General features: G+C 30.1%; 1 long non-coding RNA gene across 1 annotated transcript; it reads right to left on the bottom strand.

Annotated features, from left to right (window-relative positions):
- Window positions 1-10,934: 10,934 nt before the first annotated feature.
- LOC145813662 (uncharacterized) lies at window positions 10,935-12,219 on the bottom strand. The gene is made up of 3 exons (XR_014356863.1): window positions 11,941-12,219; window positions 11,778-11,794; window positions 10,935-11,045 (listed from the first exon to the last, which is right to left on the bottom strand). It is a non-coding gene; the product is annotated as an uncharacterized LOC145813662 (long non-coding RNA).
- Between the last annotated feature and the right edge of the window lie 13,283 nt (window positions 12,220-25,502).

Below are 25,502 nucleotides of genomic sequence, written 5' to 3'. Positions count from 1 at the left end.
TTTGAATTTTCTTTGTCTAAAGGTCCAAGTGCTGAAATACTTTGTCCATAAAGACAAGTTCTTGTACAATGACCAAACTACCCATATATAAATATATTATTTGCCAAACCAAATCCTAACTAATCATTCTCTCTCTCTCTCCCTCTCTCTCTCTCTCTCTCTCTCTCTTTGTAGCTCCTCTCCCCCTGAATCTCTCATCACCATTCCCTTCACCCTCAGCCGCTTCACCACCACCATCGCCGCCTCCACCACCTCTTCCATGGCCTCTATTACGTTGTCGGTTTCCTCTATTTTCTATTTTGTAATACACAGAGTCATGGTTCTTTGATCCCGATCCATTGTCATCGATGAGATTGAAAACATTTTCAGCATAGAGAGGACTGTCATTTCATCGGAGGCCATCTCCGACAACCATACACCTTCATTCCCTCGTTGGTAAATCTCTCTTCGTCATGCTACCAAACTCCTTTGCCTTCCTCCGCTACTCTCTCATCATTCTTTGTTTCTTTACTGTTGCCTCTCTCTCTCTTGTTTCGTCTTATACAAAGCCTCTTGCCGCGGTTGAAGCATTAGCTCTGCACTCAAATCCTCACCGACTCTCATTCCTATATGGTTTTCAACCTCACTTCTCCTCCTTTGTCGTCGCCTCTCTCTCTCTCACTCTTAAACACCCAGCGTACCACCTCTCTCTCTCTAAAACCCCTATCATCGCCTCAGATCTGGACTTTGCCGTCATCTTTATTCCGTCGCTGCCATCATTTCTCTCTCCTCCTCCTCTCTCTCTCTCTCACCCTAATTTAGTGTTTGGTTATGAAGTGTAACAAATATATAAGAATTTGTGTTTTTTGATCTATTTTTTGAAATGGATTTTCAATAGATAGATTTGTTGTTATTGCTGTTTTTTTTTTTTTTTTTTTTTTTTTTTTGTGGAGAAATGTGAATCTCATTTAAAATATAGCAGTCATACAAAATAGAAACGAAAGTAGTTAGCCTTTGTTGTTGATGATGTTGAATTTGAATATTTTTTCTTCTTCTTCTTTTCTTGTCATCCTATATATATATATATATATTTTCAACAAATAGATCTTCAATAGAGATTTTTTCAACATATAGAGAGAGAAAATAAAAGTTGAAAGAGGTACAAAGAGAGAAAAGTTTAAAAATGGTGTGAATTTGAACAAATAGAAAAAATAGGCTATAAAAATCCAATAGATAAAAAAATTCAACAGGTAGTAGAATTTAGGGAAAAAAATGAATAGATAAATAGAATTTAGGGGAAAATTTGAATAGATAGATAGAATTTAGGGTAAATTTTTTTTTTGAATAGATAGTCAAAAAAATTGAACATATAAATATAAATTTGAACAGGTAGTCAACGAAAAGTCAATAGATAAAACATCAACAGATAAATTAAGAGGATACTTACGTGTAGGTCCTAATAAGTAGACTTATTGTCTAATAGGTCCCATGGAAAAAAATTGTCATAAAAAAAGTCACTAATTGTTAGTTTTAGCGATAATTTATAAAATTCATGACCAAAAAAAAGTTACTAATTGTCAATTTTTAGCGACGTATGTAAAAAATTGTCACAAAAAATATTTTTAGTGCCAATTTTACCAAGACTTATTTTCAATAGAACTTGATGGGAGTTAAGTCAAACTATTAGGACCTATTGATAGCTTATTCTAAATTAAGGGGTAAAATTGGAAACAAAATGTCCTCCAAAATCAACAAAATGATTTCTTACCAAACTATTTCATAAAAGAGTGGATCTCTCACCAATAACAAATATTTACTGAACTTTATAGAGTGGACTTTTCAACACCAATAACAAGTATTTACTGAACTTTATAGAGTGGACTTTTCAACAACTAACTCATTCAAATTTAATATGATGTGAATCACATTCAGAATAAATCTGATTTACACAATCTATTTTGGGACATAGCTCATCTCTAGTTCATTTATTCAACTCGACCATCCAATGAGCCCTATAGGACCCACTACAAGCCTCACCTCCATCATTTATTCAGTTCAATTTTTAGGTTTCAGTGTATAAATTATCTATGGAAAAAATTCAATTGATTCAATAATCACAGCCACATAATTTTCTCATATTTGTCTCCGTAAAATGGATAACTAGTATGCTTTTAAAAGTAAGCTATCCATTTTTATAAAGATAAAGACAATAAAATTACATGAATATATATATATATATATATATACATATATATATATATATATATTAGTGAATGATTCACACACTATGTTCTATTGGGTTTATTGGAATGAGATGAAATGAAATGATGATTCCTCAGACTTTTCAATTGAATGACCATTTCCTTAAATGGTAAAAGATAATTCAATTTATAATGCATTTGTCATTAATTTCCTCAACTAACTAAATATGGGAATGAACATTTTGATGGAATGATCGATCATTCTATTAAACATTATTCTAATAAACCAAACACTGCTTAAAACTTAAAAAATGAATGGAATAGATTATCGATGTGGAACTAGTGAAGAGCCAACAGACTAGACTGGATGGTCCAAGTGGACCAGAAAGCTTCTTATTTTTTGGATTAATTACATTTTTAGTTCATAATGTTTAAGTTGTGTCAATTTGATCTCTAATATATAAAAGTTTTTCAATTATTTCTTAGTATTTAAATTGTGTCAATCAAGTATCAATGTATAAAAAATATTTCAATTTAGTCTCCCAATAAATTAAAATACTATATATATTGAGAATTAAATTAACCAATTTAATTATTAGGGATCAAAATAATACAAAATTTATATTTTAAGGATTAAAAATGTAATTAATCTTGTTTTTAATCACTTTTGGAACCACTTTATTCTAGGGATGGCAATGGATAACCTACCCTGTGGGTATCCATGGAGACCCAACCCAAATACATGGGTTTTCCCCTCTTTTTCTTATCCATTGGGTAGGATAGGTGATATTCTTTAAATATCCACAGGGGATGGGTACCCACTAATTTCCCCATATGTTTTTTTTTTTTTTTTTTTTTTTTTTTTTAAGATTCACAACTAAAACTAAATATACATTCAATATTTTTTCTTTTTTTTATTTATTTATTTTTTCAGGTTCACAACCAATTTTTTTTTTTTTTTTTTTTTTTTAAAGATCCACAACCAAAGCTAAATATACCTCCAATCTTTTTTTATTTTATTTTTAAGGTTCACAACCATTTTTTTTTTAATTTTTAAGATTCACAACAAAAGCTAAATATACATTTAATTTTTTTCCTTTTTTTAATTTTTTTTAAGGTTCACAACCATTTTTTTTTTTAAGATTCACAACCAAAGCTAAATATATATTTAATTTTTTTTTTCTTTTTTTTTTTTAATTTTTTTTAAGGCTCACAACCATTTTTTTTTTTTTTTTTTTTTTTTAAGATTCACAACCAAAGCTATACATTCAATCTTATTTTATTTTATTTGGCTCAACAATAAAATCAAATACACATTAATTAACATTGTCACATTATTCTTGTCAAATTTTATGCATATCTAGAATTTTTTAAATTTATTTAAAAAAAATTAAGGACATTGTCTAGTGTAGGTTTCGGTTTGCTTTTCTATGTTATTTTATTTTGTTGTGTATTGTAATTTTCAGAATGGTTTGCTTGTTCTGAAATTTCAATTAACGAGTATGAATCTATTTGTTTTATGTTATCACACAATTTATACAACATATATATATATATATATAAATGTATTTGAAAATAAGGAAATTGTAGAGAATCAAAACAAGCATGAGTTGTGATTGGTTAGAAATGATGGGTACATAGATTTATTTGCTAGAAAAACAAAAAGGGGATACAAAGTCATACTAAATAAATTTTTTTAAATTAAAAGAATTTTTCTTAGTTATGAACAAATTTAACTGAAATCAGCTTGTTTTCCAATGTTATGCTTCATTTATTTAGATAGAAAATATTTTTTAATGAAAAATATTTTTTATAAAAAAAATTCAAAATATATTTTTTTATATTTGGTGGTGGTGGTGATGGAACGAAGGTGAAAGTAGAAATTGTTACATAGTGGTGGGGTGATGGCGGCAGTGATGATGGTAGTGGCTATGGTGATGGTAGTGTGACAGTGAAAGTGAGAATAGTGGTGATGGTGTTGTGAAATTAGTAAAAATTTAATTGAAAAAACATTTTTTTGTTTTTTAAAAGTAACAAACAACAAAATTCGTGGGGGACTAAAGGAAGAAGATGGAGGATGGATTGGGTGTGGTAATGCATAGATATCTTAAAATGAGTGGTTCAGATTTGTTAAAGGTATAATTAGATTTTGGATAAATTAAAATGAATTGTTCAAATTTGCTAAGAGAAAGATGGTTTAATGTCTAAATTGTCCGTGGCTAACAATTCCTTGTTTATGCCCTGATGCAATTTAATATGAGTCTTATAACACTTTCTTCAAACAAACTTTTTGATTTTCTCAAAAATTATATATTTGATTATTATAAAACAAACTTTTTAATTAATTAATTAATGTGTATTTGATTTTGTTGTTGAACCAAATAAAATAAAATAAGATTGAATGTATATTTAGCTTTTGTTGTGAACCTTAAAAAAATAAAAAATAAAATAAAAAAATAAGTTGTTAACATTAAATATATTAAAAAAGAAAGAAAAAAGATTGAAGGTATATTTAGCTAAAACCTTTATAAAAAAACGACAAAAGAAAAACAAGAAGGTTGTTAACAATAAATATATTGAAAAAGAAAGAAAAAAGATTGAAGGTATATTTAACTTTTGTTGTGAACCTTAAATAAAAAAAAAAAATTGTTAACATTAAATATATTAAAAAAGAAAGAAAAAAGATTGAAGGTATATTTAACTTTTGTTGTGAACCTTAAAAAAATAAATAAATAAATAAATAAATAAATAAATAAATAAAAATTTTTAACATTAAATATATTAAAAAAGAAAGAAAAAAGATTGAAGGTATATTTAACTTTTGTTGTGAACCTTAAAAAAAAATAAAAAAAAATTGTTAACATTAAATATATTTAAAAAGAAAGAAAAAAGATTGAAGGTATATTTAGTTTTTGTTGTGAACTTTAAAAAAAAAAAAAAAAAAAAAAAAGTGGCTGTTAACATTAAATATAAAAAATAAAAATGGGGATTAAAGTGGGTTATGGAAAATCCATACCCATTAAAAAATGGGGAGTGTGGTACCCATGGGGAATGGAGAATGGGGAATGGGAAAAATTTATTATAGGGGAATGGGGATGGGGAATTAATATCCACCCCATTGCCCCCCATTGCCATTCCTACTTTATTCTAATTTCATAACATTGTTGTTATATCTACCATACAAGTGTACAGTCATCAATCCATTGTTGATTGTTGAAGTTATGTTATGCAAAAATGATGTAGCAATTGACTAGCCATTCAGCAGAGGACCTGTCGCATTGGGATTATTGTTACTTTGCTCATGTCATATCATTTATGACTTCTCAATAATGTGCTCAAAAGCATCAAGTGAGCATAGACTTCACTTTGCCAATGCATGCACGGATCAATCAATATTTTTTCCAGGAAAAAACAAAAACCAAAAAGAGTTGCACAAAAATGAGATAATGCAGCAACAACAATCACAAAAACCAAAACAAATATTGGTTGAGAATTGAATCTGTTTGGTAACCTTTTTTTTTTATTATTTCACGATATTAAAATATAAAAAAAGAATTTGACGTCGAAAACTTTGATATATTGTTTGTAGAAAAATTTACTAAAATCACTCTATTTTCTTGAAAACTATTAATGAATTTTTTTTGAAAAAAATTTGCACATAAATAAGAGCTTATATGAAAACGATTAGTACTCACTACAAGAATTAACACATTTGCCGACCAAAAAATTGGTCGGCAAAAGTCTAATTTTTGGTCGGCAAAACATATTCCCGACCAATTTTTTTGGTCGCCAAGTTGGTCGGCAATTGAGGGTCGCGGAAAGTAATTCGCGACTAAAAAGATTTTTAGTCGGCAAAACATTCTATTTGGCGACTAAATTGTTGGTCGCTAAACATATAATTATTGCGACTAACCTATTTAGTCGCGAAAAGACTTTGGTCGGCAAAAATTACATTCAATGACCATACATGTTAGTCGCTAATTTGGTCGGCAAAAATTATTTTCAACGACCAACAAAATTGGTCAGCAAAAATTACATTCCACGACCAAAACTTCTTCGTCGCTAAATATATTTTTTCTACGACCAAAAAATTTGGTCGCCATTTGTTACTTTTCGCAACCAAAACTTTTGGCCGGCAAAAGTGAGATTCCACGACCAAGAACTGTTTTGGTCGGCAATAGATGTATTTTTTGCGACCAAAACTCTTGGTCGACAATTGTCATTTTTTGCGAAAAAAAATTATTTATTTGTCGCGACTAATAAATTGGTCACCAAAAGCAAGAAAACAATACACCTGTAATTCCTAATAATTCATTCAATCCATAATAAACCTATAATTTTAAAGCATCATTCAAATCAACTGAATCATTAACATTCGACAAAATACATAGTTCATTAACATTCGACACAATACAACTATTCTAAGTTTTCATTCACAAGCCACATCCATCTAGTATAACAATTTGAAACATAACTATTTGTTATCCATGCGCAGCTATCAACAAATAAAACTACTAATATTTGTTATCCATACACATCCATCCAAAAATATTTAATCCTCCCAAAAATGCTTATACTGCCAAGTAGTCTTGTACAATTTAGCTTCGTGCACGAGATCATCCATCATCCATCTATACCAAAGAAAATGAGAAATAATGTTAGGTTTGTTTTTAATGACAATATTTGAAATGGGTAATTAAATTATCAATTTCAGAGAATCATAAGTTCAAATCAAAATTTCTAACTCATTTGCAGGTAATTAAATTATCAATTTCAGAGTATAAGCTGCTAATTACAAATTTAAAATGGGTATTAACAGATTGGACAATGAGACTCATGTTTACACAGAGAAAAGTGCAAGGTTCATATATGGTCATGGCAAACACAATCAAGCTTGACAAGCACAGACAGACATAGAAGACTACTACAGTGTTGAAAACAATCTTTCTCTTATTTATGGTTTTCTCTGTTTTTTCATTTCTTTTCTTTTCTTTTTCTTTGTTTATGGTTTATTTGTTTCTCCTTATGTAGTTACTTCAAAGGAATGATCCTGAAAAGTTTGTGAACCCCGGAATCGACCCTCCTAAGGGTGTTCTATGTTATGGTCCACCTGGTACTGGTAAGACACTTTTAGCTAGAGCTGTGGCTAATAGAAATGATGCGTGTTTCATCCGTGTTATTGGAAGTGAACTTGTTAAGAAATATGTTGGGGAGGGTGCCCGTCTGGTTCGTGAACTATTTCAGATGGCACGTTCCAAAAAAGCTTGTATCGTGTTTTTTGATGAACTAGATGCCATAGGAGGTGCACGTTTTGATGATGGTGTGGGTGGAGACAATGAGGTTCAGCGCACTATGCTTGAAATTGTGAATCAGCTTGATGGATTTGATGCTCGAGGGAACATCAAAGTTCTGATGGCAACAAATCGACCAGACACTCTAAACCCTTCTGTTACTAGTGGATCCGTGGTTGGTGCTATTTGATTATATAGTCCATCAAATGTATCATCATGACAGTTTCAGATTTGCAATAGCTTTTTTGTGCTAAAAAAATAAAAATAAAATTGTCTAACTTTTTATGTGCCACCACCAAGGTCGAACACAAGGATGTTATTCTCACCACCTTTACTGTCGAATCCATAGGCAATAGCTGCAGCAGATGGTTCATTTAAAATTCTAGCAGCATTCAGCCCAACAATAATACCAGCATCCTTGGTAGCTTGCCTTTGGGAATCATTAAAGTTGGCTACAAGTTGCAAAAAAAAGTAAAAGGGAGTACCACAGCATCCTTGGAAGAGTGGAGAATAATAGTAGTAATTTTGAAGAGTTCTACTCACCAACAACTGTGACAACAGCATCCTTAATTGAATTCCTTCCCAAGGAATGCCTCACAGTCTCCTTTATCTTAATTAGAATCATAGCACTGACCTTCTCAGGGCTAAATACCTTGGGCTTTGCATCCTTAAGCTTAACTTCGATACAAGGCTTTCCATCTTTATTCATAATTTTGTGAGGAACAAGCTTCATATCCCTTTGGACTGTTATTTTGCAATTTTAAAATTGTATTTGATTTATTTAATTTATTTTATTTGATATTTGCATTTTTTTAGGAATAAGTTTATAACGTTATATTAGTTTCCTAGTTTTTTGGATTATCCTACAATATCTCCTAAATATCTAAATTATGGTTATTTAAAGACACATTAATGTGTACTAATTGGCCTCTTTTTTTTGTTTTTTTAATTGTGTATATAATAAGACTTCAAGTCATCATCTAAAGAAGTCAAAAATCCAGCAGCATTGAAATGGTAGAGAGTCCATCTAGCAAAACATTATATCATTAAATCGAGCAATAGTAATTGTTATCAAAAAGGGCATCTAGACAGATAGGTTGATCAAATAGGGCAATAGTTATCAGCTTCAAACTAACGACTAAAAATGACCATTTTCAAATGTAATTGCTAATACTAATAATGCCATTGCCAATTCATTGCCCATTACACTAAAGACAATAGGGTACTTATAATTAGTATGATAACGAGCAACCTATATGTCATAATATTAAAGGAAAATGTATGACAAGATAATTTACTGTTATTGAACAGACACAGAACCATCATGTATTTTTGCTAACGAGGCTAATATACATATTCTCAACTTCAAAGAGCTTCCAATTGATGGTGCACTTGAAGATGGATCCTATGTGATTAACAAGACAGGAAAGAGAGTACTTTCTACATCAATATTGTTCACCAGTGTTGTCCTACCATCGTGGTACAGCGTTTTAGGACATTAATATTCCATTTCATTCCAAGGCCAGAGGAAATTAAAAATAAATAAATAAATAAAAATTTTAACATGTAATAGTACCTAAAGTGGCAACAATTTTAATGCTACATCTGTTTAATGATTACCTGGTCGAAACCCATTTATTGACTAATCAGAAAACATTCAAAGGTTGGAGTTGGTAGGCTGTCATTAACTGGATTTCCATGTGAGGTTGGTGAAAGGAATCATCAACCTATTATTGGGTCTTGGCATTAACAACATTTGCTCTACCTTCCTTTGTAAATAATTTAGTATTATAATGCTATGTTTATATATATATATATATATATATGACAAGAGGTGTCACAGAGAGAGAGAGTGTTGATAGTTTGGAATTTGGAGTGTTGATAGTTTCGAAAAGAAAAGTAGAGCCTTGTCCTTAATATATTCCTCTGCTTATGTCCTACTGAGAAAATAATAGAAAAGCAAAGAAAAGAAGTTAAAAAACTAACAAGTTGTAACAACAATGGTGGCCAAGAAGCAACAATGATTTCCCAATTCAGAAAATTGCTCAAGAAATCCATTCACTTGACTCTAATCAGCATTGGGAGTGTATGTATGGGGCTGCTTTACTGTTTGATGATGTTCTTGATCTTCAAAGCAAACTAGTTAAAGATTATGTTTGGCATTGAATATAGTTGTTGTATATTTTTAACAAACATGGATCTGACATTATTTAAGTCTAAACTGAATATCTTCCCTGGTTTATCATCTTCCTTCACCAGATTTAATTTATGTTCACATATTAATGTAGCTTCTTACATATGTGGTCTATTATGATGTTCGGACATAATGAGCAGGTTCACACATTCAAGAAAGCATGTGTAGTTGCTTATCCAAGAACAGAGACTCAAAATGACATCACCCTCTTTTGGCGTAACTCTAATCCTCAATACAAAGGTATCCTTTGATCAACAAACCCCCATATATCCCAGAACTGGATGACCTAATGTTATACTAAGTTGATGGGAAATAGAGAGATACCATATGTGTATGCAGAGATAAAGTCGTCCTAATATATATTTTTCATTTCAAAACAGAAGGTATGTACTACTACTGATCCCAGTCTCAAAACAGAAGGCATGTGGTTTTTCATCATCCGCTTCAATCTATGTGGAACTTTAAGTACAATTTAAATTTAGTACTTCTATCTAAATAGAATACTAAAATTAATAATTTTGAAATATTTCTTAATTTTTTAAGATGTACATGTAAACAAAATTAATAAAAAATTAGACAAAAAAAACTAAATTAAAACTAAACTTAAAATGTAAAGACCAAATTGTTCAAATTAAAACCATAGGAACTAAAGTAAAATTCTGATCAAATTATAGGAATGGAAAGTGTAATTAATCCTAGATAAAGTGTCACAAGTTTCTAACTTTGTAGACCCTGTTTTGTTGTCCTTTGAGTATATAATCAACTGCAATCCAAGAACCATCATTAATTAAAACTTCCAATCTTATAAATAAACCTACAGAAGCAGCCCAACAATACATAGTTTAGATACAACAATAACACCAAACACAAGTTTTTTAAAACACTTCAAATATATATATTCAATCTAAAAGAAACAAATCAAAAATCGCTACTGAATCAAGCTCTCCAACAAAAAAAAAAAAAAAATATATATATATATATATATATTCAATCTGCAATAGATAGATATAAATAGATAAAAACATATCTACATGACATATATATATATATATATATATATATACCACTAACAAGAACTAAAAAACAGAGACAAATCTAAAAGATTGATCATATTGAAGATCTACGTGCACATCAAACTTCAACAACAAATCAGATCAGTCAACTCTGGTGTGTTAATCAAGTAGTCCAGTTTGGTTCTGGTTTCTTATAGGCAATAAAATATGCCACCAACCAAACACCAAAACAAGTAACAAACACTTTCATCAAAATATTTTACATCAAAGCAATTGGAGCAAACAAGGAAACTTCAAAAATTACCAGTACAGGTAGTTGAAATGCCATGGCTTCAATGGTAATCCTCCCAAAACACTCTTCCCGGGCCTACGTGGAGGAGAAAGAGAGGGAAAGAGAAAAGGAATTAATATTATCGAAAATAAATTTCAGCACCCCAGGTAATTTCTAATACACAGAATCTAGAATATAAATAGTAAAACATTTAAAAAATAAAAAATAAGAAGTTGACAAGAATGAAATTAATATGTACAACAGACTAATAAGTAACACAACAATTGAATAGAAAGTGAATAATGCCTAAGACTAAGATCAAATTCGAGACATCTAAAATGAGCCAGAAGTAACTATGAACTATCAAACAACATTATATGCATCATATGATTGCCTTGAACAGAAGAGCTTCCTAACCAGGAACTTTCTGAACTACTTTGTAGACATTAATAAGAATCATTTATATGACCAATAAATAGCATCCCTCATGACACCAACCACTAGGATGCTGATAGTTTGCAAAAATACTTGGTTGCAGGAATCTTCTGAGTGTGACTTTCTACTCCAGAAACACGATTCCATGGTTGAAAGTAAGAAACTTTGTTAGAACCATGTTCCTATAGAAATAGAATTGATGTTCCAATTGAGATGAGACCACTCAAACATATGAATCCTAAGAAAATAAAAGAAAAACTATCAAGATAGAATCAAAAACCACAATTCATAGCTTTCATACACCAAATCAGATCAGTTTTATTAAAGCTAAACCAATACAAACAACACACAGATTGAAATAGAGAGAGAAAGAGAGATTGAAATCGATCGAACCTTTAGACGAAATCGAACTGCTTGAAGCTCGGTGAGACGGCGTAGAGATCAAGGAGAGAGAGAGAAAGAGAGAGAGAGAGATACGAGGCAGGAGAAACGTCGTAGGATTAGGGTTTGATAAGAAGAGAGATCATTCATGGAATAGGAGGGTTAGTGTATGTACCTGAAGGATGAGGTCGTCGTAGATATCAGTGATCTTGTTGTAGGATTTGGAAGCCATTGCGTCGCTGTGGATCGCTCACGATGGTGTGATCTCGGCCTAGGACTCGCTGTGGATCGCTCACGATTGCGTCGTTGTGAACCTTTAGAGAGATTTGGGGATAAGGTAACAGAGGCGCCGAAATGAGATAGTTTAGAGGGAAATTTGAACATTGGCGAATTTGGGAGGAAGATAAAATATTAGGTGCTGTTTGGTTGATTTTTTCTTGGAAAATATTTTTTTGAATTTTTGGTTTTAATTTTTTGAAATTTGAGATTTTTATTTTTACTTTTAGTGAATATTTTTAAAATTTAAGCATTTTTTTAGATTTTTTTAGATTTACCTTACTTAGATGTATCAAAAAATTAAAATATTTGTCAAAAAATATTTTAAAAAATTAATAAATACACAAGAATACAAAAAATGTAATGATTTCTCAAAAAAAATTATTTTTAGTATGCAGTGAATTTTTTAAATATTTTTTCACAAATATTATACTTTTAAAGTGTATTTATGTTTAGTATATCGAAATTTTTTAAAAAACATTAGAATATAACATTTAATGGAAATAAAAAAATTTAATTTTCTGAAAAATGAATGCTGAAAATCCAAACCAAACAAGCTAGTCATATCCTTCGTAAAATTATATAAAATTGACAAGTAATGTAGTTTTGATCAATTCAAGCAACACACATATTGAAATAGATGAAAGAGAGATTAAAAATTTAGGTGAAGCTTTCAATGGCTGAAAGCAAATTCATGAGAGAGATTACGAGGAAAATGTGAGAGAGAGAAAGAGAAGAAGACGAAGAAGAAGAAGAAAAAGAAAAAGAAATGTGAAATTGGAATCTGAACAAACGAGAGAGAGGAATGAGAGCAGGTGGAGACATACTAGGGTAATGGTCCAATAGTGGATCGACGGTGGTGCTCGATGGCAGTGATGCTCCTTACCCGATGACGATGGAAACAAAGTGACAGAGATTCAATATCAGGAGAAGGGCAATCGGCGTGAGAGAGAGAGAGAGAGAGAGAGTGATGGAATGGGAGAGACAAAGGCGTGAGAGAATCGAAAGAGAGCAGATGCGAGAGAGAGAGAGAGAGAGAGAGAGAGAGAGAGAGAGAGAGAGAGACGTGTTTAAGCCCTAACTCATTTTAGTGTGTTTGAAATCCCTCTAGAGTTCCTCACCAAATTAATTTAAAAATCCCTCCAAAAGGATAATAAATAAAAAGTAAAATTATAATAATAAATAATAGAGAGAGAAAGAGAGAGAGAAGAGTGATAAGTGAGAGAGAGACGGAGAGAGAGAGATAGAGATAGAGAAAGAGAGAGAGAGAGACAGGGAGAGAAAGAGATAAAGACAGAGACAGAGAGAAACAAAAGATTAGTAACAGATAGACAAAGAGAGAGAGAGAAAGAGAGCGAAAAGAGATGATCGAGTGAAAAACATAGAAAAAGAGAGAGATAGAGATAGAATAAAGATGAGCGAGAGAGACAGAGAAAGAGAAAGAGAAAAGAGAGATGAGTAAGAGAGATAGAGAAAGAAAAAAGATGAGAGAGATAGAGAGAAGAGAGATGAGCGAGAGAGAGAAAAAGACGAGAGAGAGAGAGAACGAAAGACAAAGAGAGAAAGAGATAGAGAGTGAGAGACAGAAAAAGAGACAGAGAGAGATGAGAGATTAACAAGCGAGACAGAGAGAGAGATAGAGATAAGAGATATGAGCGAGAGAGACAGAGAGATGAACGAGAGAGACAGAGAGAGATAGAAAGAAAAGAGATGAACGAGAGAGAGATACGAGAGAGCAAGAGAAGAGAGATGAGCAAGACAGATGGAGAGAAGAGAGATGAAAGAAAGAGACAGAGAGAGAAAAGAGATGTGAGAAGAGATAGATAAGTGAGAGACATAGAGAGAGAGAGAAAGAGTGATGAGTGAAAGTAATTTTTTAGTTTTCTTTCAGCGACGAAAATATTTTTGTTGCCAAAACTATATATACCGCGACCAAACAAATTTTTAGTCGCTGAAATTAAGGTTTTGCCGACCAAACTTTTGGTCGCGAAAGATAAAAAATAATTTTTTATTTTTCTTTCAGCGACGAAAATATTTTAGTGGGCAAAACTATATATACCGCGACCAAACAAATTTTTAGTCGCTGAAATTAAGGTTTTGCCGACCAAACTTTTGGTCGCGAAAGATAAAAAATAATTTTTTATTTTTCTTTCAGCGACGAAAATATTTTAGTTGGCAAAACTATATATACCGCGACCAAAATAATTTTTAGTCGCTGAAATTAAGGTTTTGCCGACCACAATTTTGGTCGCGAAAGATAAAAAATAATTTTTTATTTTTCTTCCAGCAACGAAAATATTTTTGTTGCCAAAACTATATATACCGCGACCAAACAAATTTTTAGTCGCTGAAATTAAGGTTTTGCCGACCAAACTTTTGGTCGCGAAAGATAAAAAATAATTTTTTATTTTTCTTTCAGCGATGAAAATATTTTTGTTGCCAAAACTATATATACCACAACCAAAATAATTTTTAGTCGCTGAAATTAAGGTTTTGCCTACCAAACTTTTGGTCGCGAAAGATAAAAAAATAATTTTTATTTTTATTTCAGCGACTAAATTATTTTAGTTGCCAAAACTATATATACAGCGACAAAAATATTTTTTTAGTCGCCAATTGTGGCAAATTTAGCGACTAAATTTTTTTTAGTCGCCAATTATGAGATTTTTAGCGACTAAATTTTTTTTTAGTCGCCAAAAATTAATATACCCCGACTAAAAAAATTTAGTAGGCAAATATTGTACTTTTACCGACTAACATAATTTTTGGTCGCCAATTCCACAACTTTTGGCAACCAAAATATTTTTAGTCGGCAAAAGTGATCGCCAATTGTGTATTTTCTTGTAGTGACTTTTAAACTTTTCATTATTTTTCCTTCTAAAAGCATGAAAAATTAAATTATGAACAACGAAAATCATATGAATCATGCCCTAATGTTCTCCTTTTATTTAGCCCTTCATATACTAAAGCATGCCTTTAAAATCATTTTTAGTTTGGATCTAAAGATGAATTAATTGCGTTAAGATTGGCATCCATTTCAAGAGGGGGCATTTTTTTTTTTTTTTTGGTCAATTAGTAGGAGAATATTTATAAATATTAGGATAATTAGATTATACTGGACAATCAACCATATAAAAAAGTCCAACAAGAGAAATAGTAAATCCAACTTTACAAGAAAGAGCCTGTAATGAGGGGAAAAAAAAACCAATTAAACAAAGAAAAATGATATACTAGTCCAGTGATACCAAGAAGGACATTTAGTCATAGATGATAATTATATATATATATATATATAAAGCTTGAATGGCTATTCAAGAAAGTAATATAAAATTAATTATTTATATATTAACAAATCTTTGGAGGAAAAAAGAACCCTTCCACTAATGACCAAAATTTTGAAAGATTTATATTAAAATGTTAGTAGACCTTGAATGCTACTTTTTAAATGCCTTTAGAATGCATCTAGGACTGGCATATCCATCACACAATTGCATACTTTACACAATTGCATACTTTATGTAGTCAAAAACCCTACCAAATACAAAATTAGATGATGGATACACTAAGTACAGAGCTTAGAAAGTGCAAAGTTTATAGTGCTATATTGTTTTAAAGCTTTATCATGTCAAAGTGTTTTCATTAAAATTAATCAATAGCATATATCATTGTAACGCCCTCAAAATATGATATAATCAATCATTTATAAGATACATAGACATAATAGAAATATTATATTTTCATTCATCAGAGTTAATATTGCAAGAGATATCACATGCATTACACGTTCATAAACGTTCATCTTGAAACTATAGCATGTAACTCTAATTGAGAACAACAAAATAAATGCTCTAAGGGCTTACATCTTTTCAAGACTTCACTTGGTTTCAACAAAAGAAGAGTCTAGTCTCTATACAAGTAAAACCCTCGGCTTGAATAAACATTCAACACAAAACGAAATCACAAAAGTGGAGCCTTCAGCCCCTAAGCCTCCCAAGCTATGTCTTTGGAGGTGGCATGTCATCTGTACCTGAAAATGAGTTCCTAAGTAAGGTGAGCCAAGGCCCAATAGAGATATACTAAACAATATATGAGAATTAATTAAGCAATCAGCGTCAGATAAATGTTCAATACTAGTAAACCAACTTACACCTTTTTCATGACCAGTCAATATCGACATCCGTATTTCAGTCCATTTCTATTCATTTATCCAAATCAATTCATTGACATAGTTCATTGTTATCTAAACAATTCAAAACGAGACTACAACTCATTTATCAACGCTTCAATAACAAACATTATTCAACACTTCTATTTTCTTGCCATTTTACAGAATTACATCTGAGGGAACCGGCACCCATAGATGTATAATTTCGGGACTTTCACCCTGGACACTCCGGCCAACTTAATTATCAATGGAGTCCATCCCTTATCTTCTCCCAAACAATGGAGTACATCCCCTATCTCCTCTCAAACAACGATACATATACAATGTATTTAAAAGCATGTCATATACAATGACTACCAAAATTCACATATTCAACAATTTAATCAATCCGTCATATTCAATGACAATATTCATATGACTAGTTCCAATTTACCTAATCCGCATGCAGTTTCTACAACAATCATAGCTATCCTCCACCGATAGCCCAAAACATATATTTTCTAAATAGATAAACAAATCTATCAACAGATAAATTATCAACTTTTTCATAGGTGTGTGATTTATCAAACCAAACTACACCATTCCATCACATATTTCCCCCAATTTCATTATTTACACAAATAGTTATTTCAACTCAACTTAGGGCAATTTTCCCCCTACTCCAAAACATATTCCCATAGGTCTAAATCTCACAATTTCAACAATAAAGAACCTCATACACAAACCCCCAAGGTTATTTTGTAAATTAACATGAAACCTCCTTTAGTTTAGAGCCCAAACCTTAACTTTTACCCAAATCACTCCCAAATCCCTCCATTTATACAAATGACAAATATCTAGGTTAAAGCTTATATTAAAGAGTAAAATATCCCTATCTTAAGAGTAGAAGCTCAAAGGAGATGATGAAAAGCTTCAAAAATGCTCCAAATTCGGTTTTGCTCAGATCAAAAGAAAGCCCTTGAGATGCTCCAACACTTTAACAAAGGGACTAGGATTGAGAGATGTTTAAATCTAGGGTTATTTATAGAGAGAGAGAGAGAGAGTATTTAGAGAGAGAGAGACAGCCGATCTAGGGTTTTTAGGAGAAAAGAGATTAAAAAGTGAAGTAAAATCACTCTGTTGCGAACTGATAGACCCGACCTTCGCTCGAGCGAAGTAGTTATCGCTCGAGCGACCAGACACAACAAGTAACCTCACTCGAGCGCAAGAAGTGTCCCTCGAACGTAGAATGCAAAGCTTCAGGTCCTCCATAGACGTAGACACACGCTCGAGTGTAGGAACAACTAACACAAAGCTCACTCGAGCGCGAGAAGTCTCGCTCGAGCGAAGAACTCCCCCCTCCCCAGAAAAGTTGCATCTGGAAGGAAACCTGAGAACTCTCAATTCTCGCTCGAACGTAAGAAGCCTCGCTCGAGCATAAGAAGCCTCGCTCGAGCGAAGAAGTAGATTACACAAGGCTCGCTCGAGCGCAAGAAGCCTCGCTCGAGTCAAGAAGCCAAAATCTAGGCAACAACATTCTAGACCAACTAACAACCAACCTGTTCCAAACACGCCCAACATAATCCAAAACTCAAATACAAAGAGTCAAAAGAGAATAACAAGACAAGGATACGATATTCAACCACAGAACCCAAGTCCGGGACACAAAGTAGGTCGGGGTAAAACCGGGATCGCTATAATAATGTTTTATTTCCCAACTAATTTCGTGATTTTTGTTTTTATTTTTATTTTTTTTAATTGATAAAATATTTTTTTGGGTGTATATTTTTGTTTTCATTGAAAAAAGGATTTCAAAATTTGCAAAACATTTATATGCAAAAAAAAAAAAATTCAAATTAAGTTTGTACTCACTTTTTCCTCCCCGACCAACTCCAGGCAACACCACCATCCATCACCTTTGGCTTCTTGCTGGCCATCTTTAGCCACCCTCCAATGACCTCCTCCGACGTTACTCCAATTTCCACTTGTTGGGAAATATTTTCAAAAAAATCAATTTAATGTAAATAAATAATAAAATTAAATCGAAAAAATTTCTTACAGAAATTCAACAAACCTTAGAACAAATTGTGATCGAGATTAGTGTTTAAACATGGTGTCTTTAAAACAGAGATTTACCCTCGTCTCTGGTGTTTGCGATTGTTAGACATCCTATATACAAAATCACCATAATTTGTGTGTACATCGAACTAATTTATGTTATACACTCTCACTATTTAGATTAATATGTAGAGTAATACAAAAGGAGGAAGAATAGAAAACGCAGAGCAAATTTGATACTCCAAATGATACGAGGGAGATGGAATTTATAGACTTTTTTCATATCTCTTTGGAAATGCTACAACCATTCACAAGAGTTGTGACCCCCCAAAGAGATACAACCATTAAAATCAATTTTAATTCAAATTTTCGAACACCACCTTAGGTGAACCCTACTTCTAGCTGCCTTTTACCACCGGTCACCACTTTTGAACTTACCCACCAAACATTTGAAATAGATAATTTATTTTCAAAATATTTGTGTATATCAAATAAATTTTTACTTTTATTTTTTGCAAAATCAAACACCAATTAATAAGTCATGGGATGAACTGTAATCATGAAAATCCTAAATCTCGATTCTCACTAATAACAATGTTCGGGCTTAACCAATTCCAAGCTGCAAATAGGAGCGATGGCCATGTATTATCATGTTTCTTTTCTTGTTTTTCTTTTTCTTTTTTTTTCTTTTTATTTATTTATTTTAATGTTTGATGAGTTGCTTATTGAAACCTCAAAAATTGTTGGTAGACCTTTTTTCAGGTGTGAATAGCCCCAAAATTTTGTCATGTCCATGCACTCTAACTATCAAATCTATACTATATATAGACATATAACCAAATATAGTTGTTAGGTCAAAAAGCTCTAAAACTTAGAATCCTAAATTTTCATAATTTTAAAGAAAAACAAAATATTGCGTGTCACCTCCCTTTACGTCCATTCTCACTATTCAATCATTTTCACTCACTCTCCCTATATAAAATAAAAAAATAAAATAATAAAATATTCATCCAAATCCATTATCCACAATAATATCTATTCCACTCTTAATTTAATATCACGTTATTAAAACCAAAAAAAGAAAAAAGAAAAAAAAAAAAAAGAAACCTACAAGTCCTACAACTCCCGTCCATCACCCACAACAATATCTATCCACAAGCCCTACAGCTCCCACCCATCATCCACAATAATATTTATCTCATTCTCAATTTAATATCACATTTAAAAAATATAATTAAATAAAAAATAAAAAACCACAACTCCTCATCTAATATTATTTCTTACTTTATATGCATTTTTTTTTCAATTTTGTTACTTTGTGTGTATATATTTCTTTTTCCCAATATTTTTCAATTCATCTGCACATCTTTTGATCTTATTCATTTTTATGCTCTTAATATTATTTCTTACTTTATATGTATTTTTTCAGTGTCATCCATTCTCTCTCATCTATCCAAATAACTCATATTCTCCATTGTTACATTTTGCAAGTTTGATCATTACAAGGTTAGTGTAATATTATTTTTTACTTTATATGCATTTTTTAGTATTTGTTATTTTGTGTGTAGATATTTCTTTTTCTATAATATTTTTCAGTTTATTTTCACATCTTTTCATTTTCTTCATTATTGCATTTTGCATGATTTGGGCAGGTTTGCTTTTTAATTTGTGGTTTGCATTTGTTCTTCTATTTAATCATATTTGAAACTCATCAAATCTTGAATTTATTTTATTTTATTTTTTAACATAAAAAAACGGTTGTCTTCAAATTATATTTTTTTTAATCAGAATTCAATGAAAATTTTTGTTTCTTGGAAAATAGGAGTTCTTGAGAAGCAAACCCAAGATAATCCAAAGAACAACCATAGAATCCAAACTCATCTATTTTATTCGTTTCTTTTTTCATTTTTTCTTTTACATAAAATCTCATATTGGATTTTTGCTCTCTATTTTTTTTTTGATTTTTTTTCCACTTATTTGTTTTAGTTTTAATTTATTTGATGTATTCAATTTTTTTATTTTTTTTTTATTTTTTTGGGAACACATTCATAAGTTTGAAGGAAGTTTTTGTTCAATCTCATTTATTTTTTATTATATTTTTTCTTTAATTATATTAATTTATATATTTGATTTTGTTGTAATATATAAGGAAGAGTTATATTCGATTTTATTTTTCCTTTCAGTTTTATCTTATCTTATTTTTTAATTTTTAAATTTTGACTTGATTTTTTTTAAATCTTCATTGGATATTTACTAGATTTCTCTCTATCTCTTTTTTCTAGGATCTATTTAATTTCTCTTTTTATATTCTTAGAGTTTATGTTCAAATTTGTTTATAATCTTTATCTTATATTTACAAGATTTCATCTTGCTCTTGATTTAGTTAAATTTATCATTTTTCTATGATTTATCTAATTTTCCCTCTATATATTCTTATAAGTAGCATGTCACCCGTGCTATGCACAACATAAAATAATATATTATTTATTAAAAATATGATAATTATATTTAATTGTTTGTATTTTGTCTCTCATATATAAAATTTTATATATAAGTTTAAGAGTTTTGTTTCAAATGTTCCTTTACTATAATATATAGAATAGATAAATTAAAATTGTTGTATTGATAATTAACAATTAAAATTATGCTTTGTTGACGTAGTTTTAATATTTCACTATTTTAGAATAAAAATATATGAATTTTAAAAAATTGTTATATTTGTTTTTGGAAATGAAATAATTAAAGAAATTTTAAAAACTTAATGAGTAAGAAAGAATTATCGTAACATGTAATATAAAATATAAAAAAAATGTTAAAAAATGATTAAAAGACTTTGAAAAGATGTGATTACAATTAAAACTAATGCCATATTTATTAATAAGTATAATTTTATTTCGGTATCTATTTATACTTTAACATGCTTATTTTAAAAAAATAAAAGTACAAATAAAAATATTTATATTTTTGAATTTCAAAATGATTTTGTAGACTTGTTATATTAACTTTTGGAATGAATATATTGGATTTTTTTTACAAAAATTAAATATTAGTCATTGAACAAATCTTATAAAATTTAAAATAAAATTTATAATAGGAAGAAATTAATGATACTGCAACATATGCATTTTAAAAATTTTAAAGTTTGAAAAAAAATAGATTAGGACTTTGAACTTCAATTATCGTACAACATTTTAATTTATATAATAATATAAATAAGGACAGGTAATAGATAGATTAAAATTAATTATAAATATAGCTATATTTAAAAGGATATGATTTTGTATAGTTATATTTTAAATTCCAAAATTTGTTTTTTAACTTCCTATATAAAAAGATTCAAAATTTTTTAATTACATATGATTTTTTTTTCTTCTAAAAACATATGAACTCAAAGTAGAGTAGAGAGAGAAGTACCATAAATGAATAGAGGCGCTGCACATATTAAAGATAAATGATTGACTAACACTTTTAATAGTTTTGAAAAAATTAATTAAAGTTAATATTTTCTTTTTATAGCTTTGAAAAATTATTATATGCCTTTGAAGTAATGCTCTACACCAACTGTCAATTAACACATATCATGATATTATAAAAATATTAAAAATTAATTTTTTTTTAAAAAAAATAATGATACACAAACATAAAGTCAATACAAAAAACTTATTAATAATGATTTTGTTTGAATTTTTATCTATCACTTTATAATGAGTGACATGTTTTTTATTGTACAAATGGCCACATCACGCCATTTTAGTATAAAAATTGTAGTAAAACAATATTAACCAATAAAAAATAATTATAAACAAAAAAATAGATAATGTTTGGTAGAGTGGAGGGAGAAATGACATAAAATATGAAACACAAACAAAAAAATGGTTATAGATAAAATAAAAAATAAAAAAAATAAAAAGAAAAAGAAGAAAAATAGTATACCTAAATGATAAAAGAATCTGTTTAAAGAATACAATAGATTAAACATAAACTAACCTCCAAATTGTCTCATAAAAAAAAGTTAAAAAATAATGAGTTTCATCATTTCATGAATATAATATTTATACGGTGAGAGACATGAATGGTTTAGAAAAAGTATAATGTATAATGGCTAAGATTTTTGGATAGAGAAAGAGTGCACAAGAATAATTTTTTTCATCTTTCATTTTCTAAATTATAAATCATGGAATTATTATAAAAAAAATAATAAATTATGAGATTTTAAAAAAAAATTATATACAATATAGATATGCTTAAATTTATTTGGGAATAAAATTGTGTTTAATTATGGAATAGAGAGAGAATCTAGGTATAAGGATTAATTCTTACTTTATGTTGGGCTTAATTTTAGGTTTAAATAGATTAAACCAGTTGTGAAAAATATTAATACACATTTTAGGGGAGATGAGAAAGTTTCCTTTTCATTATATTTGTTTTAGGAGAGAAAAAATTGTATGAGATTTATATTTTTTTTAAATAAAGGCTTGATTCATTTTGAGTGGGAAATGGGGGTTGAGAATTGTATTCTTTCTTCTTTCTTTCTTTCCGGCAATATATTTGAATTAAATAATTTTGAAAGTTAATATTTATGTCCTTAGAACAGCCAATATATGTTTTTGAATTTTTTTTTATAAAAAAAAAATTAGATTTAAGGTTTTAAAATACTTAAGGCCTTGAAAAGTCACTTTGGTATAATGTGCCTGTTTGGTGTAGCTTAAAAGCTGCTTATTTCAGCTTTCAGCGTAATTTAAGCTATTTTGATGTATTTGGTTTAGGTTAACAATGCAGCTTATAACTTTTTGTAAGTTAAAAATCAGCTTATTCTTTTAGTAGGGCAGGAGATGCTTAATTTATAAGTCAGAAATCAGCTTATGTTTACAGTTATAAGCTATAAGTTGTTAACGCATAAGCTATAAGCACTTTTCCACAGCTCTACTAAACAGGGCCAATATACAACATAGATTGATAGATTATAAGATTTAGGAAAGAGATAAATATTTTTTTGGGGGAGGGGGAGGAGATTTTAGGAACTTGTAATTCAATTATTTCTTTTAAATCTATAGTTACTTTGTTAGCCAATAGAATTTTTTAAAAATATTTTTAAAATTACAAAAATTAGCAATTTTAGTTTTTTTTTTATAATTATTTTTATCTATAGTTACTTTGTTAGCCAATAGTACTATTTTTAAATATTTTTAAAATTACAAAAATTAGCAATTGTGATTTTACGTTCTTTTCAATCTATAATTTTTAATATATATATATATATATAATTACTTTGTTATGGGATGAGATTTGTTTGTTTGTTTGTTTTTTTTTATTATTTTATTTTAATGCATAATGTTTTTTTAATGTATAGTTACTTTGTTATAAGATGAGACTTAAGAAAGAGAGAAATATTGGAGGGAGGGGGGAGAGAGATTTTAGGAACTTGTAATTCAAAATTTTAAGTGATTTTTTGTTTTTTTTAATCTATAATTACATTGTTAGCCAATAGTATTATTTTTAAATATTTTTAAATTTACAAAAATTAGCAATTTTAGTTTTTTTTAAAATTATTTTTATCTATAGTTACTTTACTTGTAGCGATCCCAGTTTTGCCACTTCCCTGAGTATGACGGGGATTGAGCTGTCCGGTCAGCTCACAGGCGTCCTAGGGCAGTGCCCTGGCGGGGTTGATGGGCAGCGCCCCTGAAGCAAAAATGCAAGATGCATTAGAAATTGCTTGTCCACCCGAGCGGCCGTTTATGCGCTCGAGCGGAGAATATTTGGTTTCAGAAGTTTGACCTGTCTGCAAAAGTACTGGGAAAGTGTATTTGACGCTCGAGCGGGACTTTCCACGGTCGAGCGGACCATGTTATATCAGTTCGTGAATCTGATATTTCAATCACTTTTGTATATCTCTCTCTAAAAACCCTTTCCTCTCCCTTCTTTCTACATTTCCCTACGCCAAAGTAGATCAAAACCTTGATTTGTCAAGATCCATTAGAGTTCTGCCATAAGTTCTTCATCAAAGTTGGCTAACTTCTTGAGGGTTTCGTTGTGTGCGGTGAAGATCGAGTTTCGACACCGTTGATTTTGGGAGTTTCATCTCATTTTTTCTTCAAAACTTGAGGTAGGAATTTTCTTAGAGTTATATATATATATATATATATATTTGTAAGATCGATATGATTTTCGAAATCATCTTTCAATAGCTTTGAAAATTGATTGTTAATTCAAGAAGTTGAGCGATTTTGAAAGTGGGTTTGTCTCTTATTCTTTTAAAATGATCTTATGGGTTTTGATCTTCGTTGATTGAAAAAAAAAGATGATTTTGGAAAGTTTTCTTTCAAAGGATTTGAGTTGTATAGTTTTGGTGAGAAAACCTAAAATTTGGAGATTTTTTTAAAGAGACTGAAAATCCATGAATGATATTGTTGTATTTATTTTGTATGTCAAAATAAATGGATGTTTGGAAAATTTCTTATTTATATTTATATAAATGATGAATTTCAGGGAATACAAGAATTGTTGTTCATTTTGGAAATTATTGTTCAAAACGTTGAAATAGTCTTGAAATGGCTAATTGTTGAGGATACTTGAGAAGTGGGAATTGTATTATTCCTTGGATGATGAATTGGAATAAAAGTATTTATATTCATCTTGTGTTATTGGCATAACAATTCATTTGATTACATTAAACTTTGAAAGTTGATTTGAAAACTTGCATTGAGAAAAAAATGTTGAGAAACAAGTTTTCATGAAATGGTTTTGGGATAAATACGTTGGTAAGTCTTGATAGGTGGTTTAGATGATATTGAATAAGTTGGCCTGAGAGTCCGGAGTGAAAGACCCAAAACCCGCACGGATAGGTGTCGAGCCTTCTAGTTAATATCGGTAAAAATGACAATTTGGTAGTACTTGTATAGTCTACTTGCAGACACCGACCTAGAGATTACCAGAGTCTTATTTACCGTTCTTGAAATAAATTGTTAAGTTTTGAACAATTGGAATTGCATGACATCATTGAGCATAATGGCTTTCAAAAGATGAAAATGTGATTTATCTTCAAAAAAGGATATATTTCATCTCTTGAGACTTGTATAAAGTGTATATACTTTATTAAGGATTTCCTACTGGGCTTTATGTTCACTATACGGGATTTTTGTGTAGGAAAAGATGTGGTGATGCCGCCTAACTAAAGGTGAGGAAATGTGCGTTGAGAGTACGAGACTCTCATTTTGTTGTGACTCTGTGTGTAAGCTAAGGGTTGTATGTGTGTGGGT

Source organism: Camellia sinensis, chromosome 15, assembly GCF_055761805.1.
Source record: "Camellia sinensis isolate YWXY chromosome 15, ASM5576180v1, whole genome shotgun sequence".
NCBI lineage: Eukaryota > Viridiplantae > Streptophyta > Magnoliopsida > Ericales > Theaceae > Camellia > Camellia sinensis.
Note: the sequence above shows the minus strand (reverse complement) of the source record. Positions and strands in the feature narration are given on the sequence as shown.